Genomic DNA, 13,306 nt, shown 5'->3' with positions numbered 1-13,306 from the left:
TGAATCGTATGCCGAATCTGAGTAAATAATCATTCGCCACTGCCGTGACCACTTAGGTATACATATTGTTACCACACAATGCTCGAGACAATGCTGAGGACAACACAGAAGACGACGACGCTCTCTGATGTCGCGCGGACCGGTTTTGCATCTTGTATGCCTTGTATGCCAGTTGTAAATATTCTGTAAATATAATATAAACCTCTCTTTCCCCGTAACATTTTGGTGGAATGTGCGAGGTATCCCAGACGCACAACGTACTTACGCAGCGGGCGCTCCTTGGCTGCATCAGCCATGCCAGCTCAAGGCGAGAATGCTTCGGGCTGATCGCCACCCGCGCCCACCGTCATCCTGGCACAACCGCGCCACTCTGGCACTTCTTCCAGAACAGATAACACCGACATCGAAGATTGGCTTCAGCTCTACGAACGGGTGAGCATCAGCAATCACTGCGACCAGACTGTCATGCTCGCTAACCTGCTATTTTACCTCGCGGGAACTGCACGCGCCTGGCTTGATACCCACGAAGAGGAGCTCACCAGCTGGGACTTGTACAAATAAAAGCTCACTGATTTGTTTGGCAAGCCTGTTGGCCACTGGCTTGCCGCGCAGGAACACCTTGCTTGCCGAGTTCAGAGTTCCACGGAGTCCGATGTGACTTATATTCAGGACGTGCTTGAGCTTTGCCGCAAGGTTGACGAGAAGATGCCGGAAGCGGGAATGGTCGGGCACATCCTCAAAGGCATCGCGGACGACGCGTTTGGTCTCCTCGCTTTCAAGAATTCTTCGACAGTGCACGACATCATTGCTGAATGCCGCCGCTTCGAAGAAGCCAAAAGCCGTCGTATTGCTCACAACTTTTCCCGCCTTCCAAATACGGCTACAACATCTACCTGCGAAAAGCTCCGTCTCCCACCCGCGCGCGCCGCTGCATCCGACAGTATTGTGCGCATCGTCCTCCGGGAGATTGAAGCTGCATCTCCAATTGGCCAATGTCGGACTCCACTCACTTAGCCCAGTCCACAGACCCGACTACTGTCCACCCGGCGCACCCGCTCTACCACAAAGTTCACACGCTCGTCCTCCTTATCGAAACCCGGAGGAATGGCGCACCTCTGGTTGACAGGCCTATCTGCTTCTGTTATGGACGCGTCGGACATATTTCTTGCCACTGCCGCAGTTCTTGGAACTCCCAGTTTTGGCCAAGCTATCGAAATACTCGGCACCCGCTTGGCAGTCCCCGACCGCCGACACACATTGAAGAAGACAACGCGCCAACATCTCTGTCCGCACGACCAAACCGTTCCCCTTCTCCACGCCCACGTCTTTCCCGCTCACCTCAGCCTCGTTGCTCTCCGTCGCCTTCTTACTCCCGCCGGTCCTCAGAAAACTAACGGGCGCAGCTCCGAGAGGTGAGCCTGCCATGACGACCCAACCTGAAATTCCTCTGCTTACACTGCCTGGCCACCTCAACCTCATCAACGTGGACGTGGATGGTATACCTGTAACAGCACTTATTGACACAGGAGCACACATATCGGGTATGAACTCGATCCTCCGTACGCGCCTAAAGAGAGTCCTAACTCCTGCCCCCTCGCCGTGGTCCACGTAGCCGACGGCGGAACTCCAGCAGTTACTGGGATGTGCGCGGCCTGTGTCACTGTAGCCAGACACCATACGTCTGTTTTGTTTCATGTCTTGCAGCAGTGCCCACACCAAATCATCTTAGGCCTTGATTTTCTGTGGGCACATTCGGCCATTATTGAAGGTTCTGCGGGTGTTAACCAACTCGCCCTACCATATGCCATTGACCCTCCTGATCCTACGCCCAGTAGACTATGTTCCACCGATTACGTTCATGAACCTCGCCGAGTCGTGACCCATATTGCGGTTTCAGCCGATCCACCTGTCGCCGATGGCGATTATGTCCTGTCGCCCAAAGCCACCATCCTCCTGTCGCAGGACGTCGCATTTCCTCACATGGTTGTCCGCATAAAAGACAATGCCACCTGTCTTCCTGTAGTGAATTTTGGCCTCTGTCCTCAAGTGCTACCTCAGGACATATCTCTTGCAACCTTGGCCCCGGCTTCCGACTACCATATTTCTGCCTTATATAGTTATACGGCATCGTCTACCTATGCTGGTTCGTGCCCTATACAACTAGATATTTAGAACCTCTCGCGACAATGATCGCTCCTACCTTCCAGCCCACCATGCGGACGCGCTTCGATGCCTTCTCGCCTCGTACCGGGAAGTTTTCGATCTCGATCACCGGCCACAGGGTCAAACGTCCGTTGTGAAACATCGGATACACACCGGCGACGCTAGCCCTATACACCGACGGCCCTACCGCGTCTCCCCTATTCAACGCCAAGTCATACAGAAGGAAGTCGACAAGATGCTTGCCCGAGATATCATTGAGCCTTCTAGCGGCCCTTGGGCTTCTCCAGTCGTGCTCGTGTGAAATAAAGATGACAACTGGCACTTTTGTGTCGACTATCGCCATCTCAACAAAGTAACAAAAAGGACATCTATCCCCTGCCGCGGATAGAGGACGCCCTCGATTGTTTACATGGTGCCAAATATTTTTCTTGGATAGATCTCCGCTGCAGGTACTGGCAGATTGCAGTTGACGACAAGGACCGTGAAAAGACCGCTTTTATTGCACCTGATGGCCGCTATTAGTTCAAAGGTATGCCTTTCGGGTTATGAAATGCCCCGGCTACATTTGAACGTATGATTGACGCTCTCATTCACGGTTTTAAGCGGTCATTGTGTCTGTGATACCTCGATGACGTTATTGTCTTTTCACCAACTTTTGCCACGCACCTCGAGCGTCTTTCGAGAATTCTTTCTGTTTTTCGCAAGACTGGGCTTTGGCTTAATTCATCAAAATGCCACTTCCGCCGCCAGCAATTAACTGTGCTCGGACACCTCGTCGATTCTTCCGGCGTCCGCCCCCATCCAGAGAGAATATTCCCGTGCTGACTTGTGCCACTGACGTTCGAAGCTTTGCGGGCCTCTGCTCATACTTCCGCCAGTTCGTACGCAATTTCGCTACCGTTGCACGTCCTCTCACAGAACTTCTCAATAAAGACGCGGTTTTTGTTTGGAGCCCGGAACAAGCTACTGCGTTCGCTGAGCTTATCGTGCGGCTCACTTAAGCGCCAGTTGTAGCCCATTTTGACGTGACCGCTCCAACGGAAGTTCGAACCGATGCCAGCGGTTATGGAATCGGCGCTGTTTTGGCTCAGCGCCGGCAAAGTTGCGACCGTGTTATTGCGTACGCCAGCCATCTTCTGTCCGGAGCGTATTATTCCATTATTGAACGCAAGTGCCTTGTCCTCATTTGGGCTGTGGGTAAATTTCGCCCCTACTCGTACGGCCGGCCGTTCACAGATATCAAAGACCGTCATGCCTTATGCTGGCTTTCATTCCTAAAGGATCCTGCTGGCTGTCTCGGTCGGTGGGCTCTACGACTCCAAGAATTACACAGTTGTGCATAAGAGCAGCCGATTGCATGAAGATGCTGATTCCTTGTCGCGCCATCCATTAGACCCACCGGAGCTTCCCGACAGTTTCAGAGCATCGCAGATGAGCAACGCCGTGACCCCTACTTGCGAGATGTCATTCTCCGGCTGACTTCTGAAACACCTTCCCCTTCTCTGCATACGTTTGTGCTGCAGGATGGCGTCTTGTACCACTAGAACATGCACCCTGACGGTCCTGAACTGCTCTTGGTTATTCCTGCACACATACGTCAAACTGTCCTCACACAGCTACACGACGCTCCTACCACCGGTCACCTCGGAGTATCTAGGACGTATGACCGTGTTCTACATCGCTTCTTTTGGCCCGGCATTTACCGGTTCGTCTGCCGTTACGTCGCTTCCTGTGAAAAATGCAAGCGCCGCAAGAAACCAGCACTACTCCAAGCTGTCCGCTTTCAACCCCTTGACGAACCATCGGAGCCATTATTTAGTGTTGGTCTTGACCTTCTCGGCCCTTTCCCGCTCTCTGTCAGCGGAAATAAGTGGACAGCAGTCGCTACCGTCTACACGACCCGGTACGCGATCACTCGGGCACTTCCAACCAGCTGTGCAAGCGACGTTGCCGACTCCCTGCTCGAAGACGTTATACTTCACCACGGCGCTCCTCGACCCATCCTCACAAACCGCTGCCGCTATTTCATATCGAAGGTTGTCCAGCACCTCTTGCACTCCTGCGCTACAAAACACAAGGTGACAATGGCGTACCACCCTTAGGCCAACGGCCTCACAGAGGGTCTTAACAGAACTAACATAGACATGCTTGCTATGTATGTTTCCGCCGACCATCACGACTGGGACGCCGCTCTGCCCTTCATAACATTTGCCTATAATTCCTCCTGACATGACTCTGCGGGTTTTTCTCCGTTTTATCTCCCCTGCGGAAGAAATCCCACGCTGCCATTTGACACATTGCTTCCTGCCATTCTTGACTCGTCGTCAGAATACGCCCGTGAAGCGATATTCCGAGCTGTCGAGGCCAGCCAGATTGCACGCCTGCGCCTTACCGCTTCGCAGGAAACGCAACAACGCTTCTATAATGCCCGCCACCGTGATGCCCACTTCAACCCTGGTGATATGGTCCTTCTTTGGGCACGGTCAGGGCGAGTTGGCCTTTGCGAAAAGTTGGTTTCGCCTTACTCTGTCCCGTACCGGGTCTTGCGCCAAGTGACCGACGTCACTTATGAAATCACGCCCCTCGATTCCACCACATCTCGATCTTCCACCGAAGTCGTCACACGCCTTAAGCGATACCACTCGGACGATCTGGCAACCACCGGGACGGCGCCTTCACCGACGGGAGTCATGTTAACAAGCAATGCTCGAGACAACGCTGAGGACAACACAGAAGACAACGGCGCTGTCTGATGTCGCGCGGACCGGTTTTGCATCTTGTATGCCTTGTATGCCAGTTGTAAATATTCTGTAAATATAATTTAAACCTCTCTTTCCCTGTAACAATATTAACCCTAAAGAAATCGACCGTGCGCATCACTTAGGCCGCCACACAGGCGGGAGATGTAGGCCGATAGTAGCGAAATTCGCTTTCCACAAAACAAAAGACGGGATCCTTTCAAACGGACGTAAGTTGAAAGGAACGGCCTACATCATAGGTGAGGATTTTTCACGAAGGGTTCAGAACACTAAAAGTCACTTGTTCAAGTTTGCAAGAGTGATAAAAGACTGTACATTGGCTCGAAATACTATCTTTTCAATCAAACCTGAAAAACAGTGCAAGTAATACAATAGCAACGATATCTTCATCAAGCAGTTGACACCAATTTTCACCCTAAACCAAAAGCGAACCTTTCTTTTTCAGTAATCTTCACTAACATTCAAAGTTTCATACCCAAACGTGATCACCTGTCTCATCTTGTCAAGTCTTCAGATAGCAGTATCCTGATACTAACCGAAACATGGCTATCAAGTGACGTTGCCGACACAGAAACACTCGCCGATTTACCGAATTTCAATGCCTATCGGAAAGACCGCAAAGACACTCGTGGGGGCGGTATTCTCATTGCAGCCAGTAAACAATTACCATGTTCTGAAATTAACATTGACTCCGACTTAGAAATTTTATGGGGATTATTTCAAGCTTTACCGCAATCTGTATTATTGGGTGTTTGCTATAGGCCGCCTTATAACAATCCTAACTTTTGTCGCGCACTTAATAATATTCTAAACCAGCTCACCTTGACATATCTTAAAGCCTATCTCGTTTCTTTTGGCGATTTCAATTTTCCTGGTAATAATTTGAGTGAGGAAACTTCATCGGCTGACACAGCAGAAGCTAAAGATTTTATTGATGTTTGTCTTAACTATATCCTAACGCAGCTAGTAACTCAGGCAATGCGTGTCACTTGCGATTCCTCTAATATTTTGGATTTAATACTGACAATCCATCCCGATAACCTGTGTTCGATTCCCTATCTCCAAAAAATTATTGACCATAAAGTTATTTATGTAGCTTTCCATTTTTGCGCTGCTGCAAATCCCTCGCACAGGAAAACAATAACCTTATATGATAAGGGTAATTATGATGCCATTAATAATGATCTTTGCACCTTTTTACCGTCATATGAAGCCTACTTTTACCATTGTTCTGTTCAGGAAAACTGGCTCACTTTTAAGCAGAAACTACCCGAACTAATACACATGTTCATTCCTAAAAGTACTATCCATGTAAACAACCAAAAACCATGGTTTAACAAAGTTTTGCACCACCTAGATAACAAGAAAAAACGTTTATTCCGGAATGTCAAACCCTAAGGGGGCGCCCAAACCTTGGACAAGTATTATGCAGCTGAAAAAGCTTATCTCACAGGAATCCGTAACAGCAAATTTGCTTTCTTTCACAACGATTTGCCTAATATGTCAAGTTGTCAACTAATAACCCCCGCAAGTTTGGCAGATAATTAACCCCCGAGCAATCGTTTCTACAACTCTTACTAACGACTCTGGACAGGTTATTTTAGACGCTGAATGTTCCGATGTTTAATAAGGCCTTTTTGATCTGTCTTCACTTCTTATATATTTTTTAAAATTTCGTGGTCGGTGTCCATTTTAATTGTTGTCATGTCTTCACTAAAGAAGTAGACACTTCCTTACCTATGTTTTCATGTTGTATCACGTCTTCCATGCCTGAAATCAGTTTTTCTGTTGATGGTATCTCATCCCTCATCGAAAAGATCAAGTTTTCATCAGCATCTGTACTAGACGATGTTAACGCGAAACTGTTGAAAAATATAAGGCACGTTGCTTCGACTTATATTGTTTTATTATTTTCGCAATCTCTTTCAGCAGGTATCATTCCAGATGACTGGAAAGTGGGAAAGGTCGTTCTTATCTTCAAATCCGGTAAAAAGAAAAACTCACCTCTCAACTACTGACCAATTTCCTAGACCAGCGTACCTTGCAAACTCATGGAACACGTCATTTACTCTTACATCATGAATTTCTTCGACTCTCATAACTTATTTCACAATTCTCGACATGGGTTTCGTTGGGGTCTCTCTTGCGAAACACAGCTTGCCATCTTTGTTCGTGACCTTCATGCTAACCTTGACGTTAGCGCACAAGCCGACTCCTTATTTCTTGACTTCGCGAAAGCCTTTGATAAAGTACCCCACAAACGCCTAATTTTAAAATTATCCTTCTTAATCTGGCACCCGAATGTACTAAATTGGATAAAGGAATTCTTGACTAACCGTTCACAAATAGTGTTTACAAATAAATTATCCAGCCTACTTCGAGTGTCATCGGGGCGCCTCAAGGCTCTATCCTCGGGCCTCTTCTGTTCCTCAGATGCATTACCGACCTACCTTTGCATGTACCTTCTAATATCCGCATGTTTGCTGACGTTATTTACCGAATCGTTTCTAGCCCATCTGACCATATGATTCTACAACGAGACCTCGACCACATAATACAATGGTGTGATGACTGGCTAATGTCCCTAAACCCTACTAAATGCAAACTGATTTCCTTCACTCGTCGTCAAATTCCTGTTGGCTTATAACATAGCTAACGTGACCGTTGAATCGGTAACCACTTATAAATACATTGGAGTTACCTTTCTAACAGTATGTTCTGGAACACGCACATTGCTAAAGTGACGTCATCAGCTAACAGAACTTTGGGTTTCTTAAAACGTCATTTACGTAACGCTCCGACACACGTAAAACTACTTGCTTACAAATTATCAGTGAGGGATAAGTTACAGTACGCATCTCCCATCTGGAACCCACCCGAAGTAGGTCTCACAAGTACTTTAGAATCCATTGAAGATAGTGCTGCTAGATTCATTCATGCTTCGTATTCATATGAAATCAGTGCTTCATACTTCAAAGACGAGTATAGCTTGTCACCTTTGTCTCTACGCCAACGCGTTGCAACCCTCTCTCTATTTCACAAGTTCTTTTACTCGCCACTTAATTGCCCTCCTTACATTATCCTTGCAGCTCACATATCTCATCGCACTGTTCATGCACTACAAGTTTCTCACCCACGTGCCCGTACTAAAACACTTTCTGCGTCATTTTTTCTCAGAGCAGCAAAAGACTGGAACGGCCTTTCTCGCAACATCGCCACTATCACCTGCCCATGAAGCTTCATGCATGGCATATCAAATGTAACATCGCCCTCATGGTTGTGTCAACAATAATGTGTGTAAAAAAAACCTACCCCTTATCCCTTATATTAATACCCCCTCGGGGGTCTTTAAGAAAATAAAAATGAAATGAAATGAATGAACTTATTATTCCAGATACCCTGAACTGGTCCGGCTGGAGAAGGTCACGTCCGCAGCTGTAGTCAACCACTGCAAGTCATTTTTAGCACGCCATGGGATTCCCGAGGAAGTGGTTTGCGACAACGGCCCGCAGTTTTCTTCGGCTGAGCTTTCACTCTTCGCTCAGGACTACGACTTCAAGCACATTACCTCAAGCCCTCATCATCGTCAGAGCAACGGACTTGCTGAGGGTGCGGTAAAAATCATCGAGGCTTGCATGACAAAGACGAAATACCCTTACTTGACGCTGGTAGAATTGGTATAGCCCTGTTCGTCGGCTAAGAACCATGTTTCCTCTTATTTTTACCAAGTTGACACCCAAATGCCAGATCAAGGGAGCCTTCGGAAGTTCGAAGAACAATGCCGGAAACGTCAAAGGAATGACTTCGACAGACGTCACAGAGTCCGCGACCCACTGGAGCTAATCTATGGAGACGACGTCTGGTTGACAGACTTCAAGCGCAAAGCAGCAGTACAAGCCCCAGCCGATGAGCCTCGGTCCGACTGGGTTAACACCGACACTGGTGCTGTACGCCAGAACAGGACCCAGCTAGTTCGCTTTTTCCCTGCTCAAAGCAACGCAGACCATGCCTGCATCAGTGACGGTGCAGCAGACGCTCATTCGTGTTGCCAAGACACTTCCCACATGCATAGTAGAAGTGGGAGGTGCGTGAAGGCCGCCTGCTGCAGCGAACTTCGCTTGCTCTGTTGGGGAGATGTTGTACATGCTGCCATCTACTGAAAGCGGGGTAACATAGCTCCCCGTGACTGCGCGTGATCTGTGATCTGGCAATACGTGCTCTTCTTCTTCTTCAGATATAGAACACGTCTGAGAGACCATTAAACCTGTGCTTATGTGACTCCTCGTCTGGCCGTCTCGCTCTTCCCTCCTGGCTACAACATATACGTCAACAGTATGCATTCAGTGGCCAATATTACAAGTAGAGCGATTCGAAGTTGCCCACATTTAACATTGTAGACCTTCCGATTACTATATACGTGGGGTACTCGAGTTCGATACTAGCAAAACATATTTTATAAGTTTCTTCTTCCTTGGCGACAGTTTGGCTCACGTGGCAAAAGCTTTTTTTGCCACTTACAACAGACAAGGGCAAGATGACAGCAATGTTTGTCGTCAGTTCTTCTTCTTGCCGCTCCGTTCTTTTATGGAGCGTTAAGTTTCTCGTGTGATGATGGGCAGCGATGATCAATCGCAGGCAGGAAGCGAGGTCGACCAGATGGACAAGAATATGTTTATGGGTAAACGTTCCCATGCTGATACATGGCGTATAAAATAAATGAAATATAACTTGAACAATAGAGCAAGCAGTGTGTCCCTCTTCGACTGTCTCAATGACTGTGACAGCACTCACAATACAGGTGTGTTATCTGTTTTAATGCGAGAGATTCAATAAAGAAAAATATCGCAATACAGGACAAAAACACAGAGCCGTTTTCCACACGCCTTTCTCGTTCGAGTCCCTATCCTCGCCTCCCTGTGTTCATTTCTCGAACCCCTCGTGCGGCGTCGAGCAAGAATAGGAGGAGCTTCGGAATCCGGCGTTGAAACCCGATCCCTCGGACAGAGGGCTCGTCTCGGTGGCGCCAAGCGGGTCTCGGTGGCTGGCACAGCAGGTGGCGCAGTCCGCTTCTCGTTAGCCGATTCCTCGCGCGAAGCAGGGAGGGAAGCGGGATGGGCAGCGGGACATGGCGCCTTCGTTTCAGTAGTGGTTGAGGCGACACGGGGCAATATATCTAAAATGCCGCTGACAACTGTTAGAGCCCACCGATCTGTCAGCAAAACTGATAACAGCCCAGACTCCCTTCAACATATATTGTACGGAGCCTCACTGATCTATCTAGCTATCCCGATTTCAACCCAGCGTTACGGACAGGATGTCGTCTGCATTAATATGTCAAATAGACAAAGAATAACGGCGGTAGGTCCGTTCGGACCATCCCACAGGTGCAATTGCCAACGAGAGTTAAAACTTTGGTAGGCCACAACCCAAAGAAATGGGTTTACTCTTCGGAGTACAGGTATTCTAAAAGAAAACTGCGTTCTTTCTTTCTACAACTACGTTTTCCTTTCCTAATTCCACGTAGTCAGTGAGGGCCTCAGTGAAAAGCACTAGGCACGCACAAATTGACCTTTTGCAAAATAGTTGTGCGCATGCGCGAAAAAACAGGTCGCTAGGCGCGCCCTCTACTTGGATGGAAAACAAACCGCTTCCCGCCGGCCGAGCAGGCTCGAATGCTAGAGGCGACTGATGTGACTGCGTTTTCAGCAATGCCAACTCATTGTGTTGCTTACGGCTGCACGAATTATTTTTATGGAAAAATTAAGGTTAGTTTTTTTAGATTTCCAAGCAAGAATAAGGTGGCCAGGAGAGCAGCGTGGATTGCGGCTATCAGACGCCTGAATCCCGACAGTTCGGCATGGGAGCCGAAAGAACATTCGCGCATTTGCAGCGCGCATTTCATCACAGGCAAGTTTCTTTCCTTTATTTTTTCATTTTATTCTCGTTTGCACAATTTCTCATAGATGACAGTGTCCTTTTTCCATCCTAGGCCGGCCGTCTAACTTCGTGAAGCACCCTGATTACATTCCGACAGTGTTCACGTACATGCGTACTCCCGGCGACGCTGCTGTGCGACGACATGGCCGCTGGTTGAAACGGCAGCAGATCGAGTGTAAGTGCGTTGTTCGTCTAATTTGTTGTTGTTGAACATGTACACAGAACTCGCTAGTTCGCGCGAAGTTTTCCATGATGCTTTTCATGGGTGGGCACAGCAACAGCAGATGATTTGTCCGCGAGCCACGGCGCTTACTCGAACTGAGTGACACGGCCAGTTATAACACGGGCACTTTTAATCACGATCAACGTCGATTCGTATCGGATTTTTTGATCGCCGTTACGCGGTTTAAACTAATCCGGATTGAGTTTGACGTTAACGTCAGCCAAATCGCGATCTCAGCCAGATCGCAATGCGCAGATTACGTTCGTCTTGCTGCCAATGAAAGCCTGACCGCGATTAAATCTGACCGTGTAGCAGCAGCTAATACTGATCAAACCTAATCCGGATCGGTGTTGATCGCGATTAAAAGTGCCCGTGTGACACCGGTATGACACAAGCGTTTTTTTATTTTATTTTTTGGAACTCGTTCTCGTCATGTGAAGCTTTCACATTCTGTGTGACGAGTTGATAACGCTCGAAAGTGCTGTTTTTCCGATCGTTGGCGTGTTCATTACGCGAGTGTATTCGCTGAAAGCGGCATCAAGCTCGAGTCGCTTAGCTCACCCGTCTGGTTTTGTTCTTGTTTTCCCCCAAACGCGCCTTTGAAAAACTGCAGGTGTTGCGGGCACTGATCAAGAAGTGGAACGACAGGAGAAGGCCGATTCCGATCGAGCCCATGCGCTCCAGGAAGGAAGGAAGGAAAATAAGAGGCGAAAGGCAGAGAGGTTAACCAGGTTAAGTGTCCGGTTGGCTACTCTGCACGGGGGGATGGGGTAAGGGCAGAAAAGATTAGAAAACCAGAGAAGATTAAAAAGGAAGAAAACAAAAACAAAAAAGAACAACAAAAAAAAAACACATCTGTCCGCACAATTCTATAGTTTTTCATGAAGTCCTGTTTCTTTCAAAAAGCGTACTAGCGCTTTTAAAGCAGTTCGTTCCGACGTCGGCTGGGACCATGGACCAAGAATTCTGGCTTCCGTAAGGGGACGGCTGTCTATCTTGTCGAGCGTGGTTCTGAGGACTTTCCTTTGTGCACTAAAACGACGACAATCACACAGAAGATGTGCTATCGTCTCTTTGCACCCGCAAGTTTCACAATCTGGACTTGTGGCCATTCCCATCAGGTAGGAGTACGCGTTGGTGAATGCTACTCCAAGTCTTAGGCGACAAATGAGAGTTACCTCCCGTCGTGGTAAGCCATGTGGAAGGCGAAACTTCAGATCAGGATCCAGGGAACAGAGGCGCTGGTTTTTAAAGTCCGTTGAATTCCAGTGGGCTAACGTAAGCTCGCGAGCAAGCGCACGGAGCTTTCTTGCTGCGTCTGTTCTGGACATAGGGATAGCGACGCAATCGGTACTGGTATGTGAAGATCGAGCGGCTGCGTCCGCTTGCTCGTTTCCAAAGATACCACAGTGACTTGGCAGCCATTGAAAGAAAATGTCATGTCCTTTGTCAACTGCCTGATGGTAAATTTCGCGTGTGTCCGCGACAAGTCGTTCGTGGGGTCCACGGCGTAGTGCAGAGAGCAAACTCTGGAGGGCGGCCTTGGAATCGCAGAAGATAGACCATTTCTGGGGCGGTTCCTGTTCAATAAATTTCATTGCTGCACACAGAGCTGTAAGTTCGACAGCCGTCGTCGATGTCAAGTGCGATGTCCGGAATTTTATTACTGTAGATTTTGCTGGGACAAATACTGCAGCTGCTGAACTGGAGTGCATGACCGACCCATCTGTGTAAACATGTAAGCGGTCACTGTGGACTTCATGTAGTAGCAATAATGCTGCCTGCTTCAATGCTGCTGACGGCATTTGTGCCTTCTTATTCACGCCTGGAATGGTGAGGCATATTCGAGGTGAATGCAGAGACCACAGTGGTAACGAAGGCCATGCTGCAGGGACGTAATTCGAAGGTAGCGATGCTCCGTGTATAGTCAGGAGACGGCTAAAACTCGTATGCGGCCTAGTTGTTGGCAGGCAAGCAAGATGGTGAAAGGGCGTCCTTGCGACATGTCGAATGTGCACTCTTAGAGCGTCGACTGCAAAGTATGTTGATACAGGGTGGTCACATGCTATGGCGATTGTGGCCGCTGTGGATGCACACTTAGGGAGGCCGAGGCACGTCCGTAGAACTTGGGCTTGCATACTCTGGAGTGTTCGAAGGTTCGTTTTACTGGTGCTTCCCAGCACGGGCAGGCTGTATCTTAGGAAGCCCATAAATAATGCATGGT

Source organism: Dermacentor silvarum, chromosome 6 (genome assembly GCF_013339745.2).
Source record: "Dermacentor silvarum isolate Dsil-2018 chromosome 6, BIME_Dsil_1.4, whole genome shotgun sequence".
NCBI classification, from domain to species: Eukaryota; Metazoa; Arthropoda; class Arachnida; order Ixodida; family Ixodidae; genus Dermacentor; species Dermacentor silvarum.
Note: the sequence above shows the minus strand (reverse complement) of the source record.